Here is a 4,929-nt window from a genome sequence, read left to right as displayed (position 1 = left end):
ATAAAGCCTGTGTCCAACTTGGTGTTCCAATTGAGTTTAAAGGTGTTTGATGTTGCTGAGGTCAGGCTCGCAACAGGCCCAGTCAGTCTTCCACATCACTCTGCAAACCATTTTTTGATTCCCCGCTTTGCATTGACATTTGAAATAGAAAAGGGTCCTTCCCCAAACTGTAGCCACAAAGTTGAAAGCGCACAATTGTGTAAAATTTTCATTGCTGCAGTATTATGTTTTTTTCTTCACTGTAACTAATTGACCCAAGAAACTATTTATCCTCCACCAAACTGTGCCAGATGGTGAATGGTTATGTAGTATTCCAGAGGACATGTTTCCACAGCTCAATGGTCAAATGGCAGTGTGCTTTACACAACATGCTGATCTGAGTTATAAATGTGCTTGGCCATGGAAACAAAATCCAGGAATCTACCATCAAACAGCTCTTATGCTGACATTGCTTCCAGACATGGTTTTGAACTCTGTAGTCAGTATTGCAATTGAGGACAGACTATTTTTACATGCTTCAGCACATTGTGGTCCTATTGTGTGAGTTTATGTGGTGTACCATTTCATGGTTGAGCTGATCTTTGCATTATGATCATTCAGTGTTTTATGATTAAAATGTTAAAATTTGAGTATTCATGTTTCTGAAAAATATGTAATCTAGTAGTGTATGTATGATCAATCATCAATGTTACTATAAATCTAAATTCTAATACAAGATAAAAAGAATTTTACTAACAAGCACAAAAAAGAAACACCTGTGCCTTTGTTGAAGACATTGCTCAATATTTAATGGGGTAAATACTGCGCTCACTTGGGAATAAGGGGAGAAGGCTACAGCGCAGCTCTAACTTGAAGGTGCCTGGCCTTCCTATGGGCCTGGTCCTGAGATGGACGCAGTTCATAACGCTGCTGCATCTTTGCATGCAGAAGTGATGTGAAAATTTGCTGCATTCTAAGGCGCAACATCGGATCGTCTGCAAGACCATTGGCCACCTGAGTACCCTGAGACCCTGGCCTCTGCACTCCCAGATAATGGGGCACTCCCAGATAATGGGGCGATGCGCCTCCATTTGCTGGAATAGAGGCAGGCTTGCATACATAACTAGTTCAATAGGTGGATAATACAGCGAAGTAATGGGGGGAGGGGGATGGAGGTAAGAGGTTATTTGTGTTGGAATGGTCTGTATGAATGATTATTATGTTATTAAGTACTGGTGTGTAGGTGCAGCCTTATAAGGGTACTGGAATGAGATCATGACAATTAGTGTGGTGGGATAATGTTTATTGTGTGTATATAAAATATATATATATTATATATATATATATATATAAAGGTAATAGCGGGGATGGCGGCACTCAAAGCGGCTTTGAAAGACAGACACTGCAGTCTCTTATGTCATATATATATATATATATATATATATATATATATAGCACTAATTTACCATTCCTAGATTTGGGGTGCAACATGGTATGTGACCACATTGTTTAAATAGAAATCACAGGGGCTCTGCACTAACCATAATAAGTAAGAATAATTAACAGTGGGGTTTTGGTTTATGAATTGATCAATGCATTTAAGCTTGCAGCTCCCATAGTGGGGAGTATACTGGTACACGGTCAAAGGGTAATCCCTAAAGGATCCACCTGATAGTGAGCATTGTGACTATAAGCTGTATGTGTACTTTGTATATACATTTCCCATTACACTCATTTTCACGTTTTCATTCCAACACCATAATAAAGCTGCACCTAGACACACCAGTACTTAATCACATAATATCCACATTCACAAACACAGACCACACTCCAACACAAACACCCTCCTACCCCTCCCATTACCCCATTGCTACTCTGTATCACCTACCTATTGAACTATTGCTCAATATATATTTTTTTTTGTTGGAGGGCATATGGAATATATTGTATTAAGTTATGAGTAATTTGAGCAATGACTATCAGGTGTCTTGTTTCAATTGTACCATATCTGAGCTGTTTTGTGTATTATACTTCGCAATGAAAGTCAGGGCCAGCAGATGGCAGTATACTCATATCAGTATCATTGTTTTGATAGAATTTGGTATTATGGTTATTTTAAATCTACTCCTGCTTTGTGTCAATGAGCTCCCTGTGGTATTAGAAGTAGTTCTGTATATGTTTGGCATACGAGAAGAGTCATTGTAATGTTGTCTTTACTACTAGATATACAAACTGCAGAACATAATATAAGGATTATAATGAACACATGACATTCTTTTGTCAAAAGTACTGTTTATATTCCATACCATAGTACTACTCTTAACACCTTTTTCATGTAAATGTCAGTTATTTTTATCTACCAGTATTTTGACATTCTTCCCATCATGCTATTGTTAGTTTGTTAGTTCAAGACAAATGAAAAAAAAATACACCCACAAAACTATTTGTCGTATTCATACCGTATATATTATGTCATACTACGCAACTACATTTCCATCATTCCAGTCACTGAGCTGCAAATAGTTCATCTCTACACAATAATCTGGGGGGAAGGATGTCATTAAATATACATAAACAGGATAATCTGCTTGAATACAATATAGCATACCTCTCTTTACACACAGAAAAATATCAGTTAGCAATATCTGAAAATATTCTACATTCTTTCTATCATTTTTGTATTTCTGTATACTAGGGAATATATAAATGTAATATATAAAAATATGCTTTTGTTTGAGTAGCCAGCTGATGTGTATAAAATGACAATGATAATATTTTTCTGGACCGAGTGCCTGCACAATTACTACAAGTGTTTGGACAGTGGGCACAAGATAGCAAGTGTACAAACTGTATGTCTAGAGACCCCATACCACATTTGTTCTAAAAGTAGTGGCACTCTGAAGCATCTGGGAGAGTAAAGCTAAGGCTATACAAGCAATTTGTGCTGTGCAATAAATTGCATTTATGTATTTGTTACCACTACTGTAAGCCACTTCCCTATGCAGATTTGTGACAACTCAATACTTACATTAATATCAATGGGTGTGATTTGTAGCAATCTCAGGTGTAATCTACTAAATTTGCAGAAAGCTGCAACACACTCTGCTATCAAAAATACTATTAAATTGCATCCATCTTTAAACTGAACCCATTTCCAAAGTACAACTTACGTCTCTTATGTCCCATTTATTGGGCAGTGTAGCTTTAGTTACATTGTAGATGCTTTCAGTACAAATATGTGAAACTTTGTAAAGAAAGAAGTTATGGATAATAAATTGACAACATGATTTCTACTTTTATTTTAAATGGAAATATATTAATGTAGCCTATATTTAAAAAGAAATACCATTATTTGTGAGAATGAACATGGTTTGGTGTGTTACACGGCAATTACAAAGCTCTTCATTTTGTTAAACTGTGAAGACACAATACTTACAGTATGTTATAAAATACAAGTGCTTTGCTGAATGGTGACTGTTGTAGCACTATAGTTACACAATAATATGTAATGCTGTACTTATAACAATCTTTCCTTGGGTGACCAGATATAAATTTAGGGACATTTAAGCAATAATCAGTAATGGAATAACATTCCATTGATATATTTTACACTACTTATGAACAAGAATCTCACCCACGTTCTTGGTTCTTAAGTACAAGCCATGTAGTAGTTTTGTAAACATATTTTGGCTTAAGTGAGCAACAAGTGACACTTTTGTTCCCAAATACCCCCTCTTTATACACAAACACATACTATATTTATAAAGCAATCAATTCTTCATTGTAGTTGTTTTGACATGGAAAAAAAATCACCTATAATGGGCATCCTTTTCCAAGTTACAAGTGGTGTCCATCCATCCCCATTCATTTTCAGTTTTGGCAGCTGTAGTCTTAGGGAAGGTTAAGCATCAACAGATGTTACAGCTGTTGGTCTTATTCATTGGAGGTTTGCAGTTCTGTTCATTGGGAATGGTCTCCCTCCTCTTCCTCAGTGTGGGACTTAGTTGACTTGGTAGGTTGACATCTCTCAGTAGTTCCCTGAATACGTCTGTGACATTAAGATTCTCCTTTGCTGAAGTCTCCAACAAGCGACAGTTCCATTCCATCTCAACTGTTGTCATCACATCATCCCAGAAAACCTTCTGGGCATCAGCATTGTCTTTTTTGTTGCCAACTATCACCATAGATGGGCTTTTTTCTTCCTTTACATCTAGAATCTCTTCCCGCAATCTTCGCACAATCTCAAAGGAGTCTGGGTTATCTACAGAGTATACAAGAGCAAAAGCATCTCCACTACGCATACTCAGTTTTCTCATGGCTGGAAATTCGTAACTCCCAGTGGTATCCAGAATTTCAATTTTTACTTGCGTCCCATCAGTGGTTTCATATTCTGTGCTGTGCAGCTCTTCAACTGTCCTCCTGTGTTTGGGGTCAAAGGTATCCTGCAAAAATCGATGGATCAGCGATGTTTTCCCCACACCTGCTGCTCCCAGAAACACCAGTCTGATTTGAGTCTTTTCCTTGTCAGACAATGACATGTCTGCGCTGTAATGTGATTAGACTCTTAAGCCAGTCAAACAAACCCTGATGTCCTGTGTCTTAGAATAGTGTGCACAGATTCCCTGTACCTCTAACTATTTATTCATATATTCTGTATGAGGTAGATGTGCCTTTATCCAATCACACACAGCTGCCTGAAGCTGGATTGTAAAGGGAGGAGGACCATCTCACTGTGTTTCCCTTCTAATGTTTGTGTTTGAGATGCTGAGGTTAACCTTTTCACTACTGAGATTTTTATGCTGTTTGTTATAATGCTAGTACTGTAATCTGGAATACTAAAAACAGTTAACATTTGTAGATTAGTTAACATTGTACATTTGTTCTGTTTGTGATCTATCATTTGGCTATATTAAAATCCTTTTTACGTTTGGAGCAGGAAGTTGTGTTAAA

At 37.1% G+C, this 4,929-nt stretch overlaps 1 pseudogene; it reads right to left on the bottom strand.

Annotated features, from left to right (window-relative positions):
• Nucleotides 1-2,308: 2,308 nt before the first annotated feature.
• LOC148474301 (ras-related protein Rap-1b pseudogene) lies at nucleotides 2,309-4,629 on the bottom strand (annotated as a pseudogene).
• Nucleotides 4,630-4,929: the final 300 nt, after the last annotated feature.

Source organism: Taudactylus pleione, unplaced genomic scaffold, assembly GCF_031769625.1.
Source record: "Taudactylus pleione unplaced genomic scaffold, aTauple2 ptg000851l, whole genome shotgun sequence".
Lineage (NCBI taxonomy): Eukaryota > Metazoa > Chordata > Amphibia > Anura > Myobatrachidae > Taudactylus > Taudactylus pleione.
Note: the sequence above shows the minus strand (reverse complement) of the source record. Positions and strands in the feature narration are given on the sequence as shown.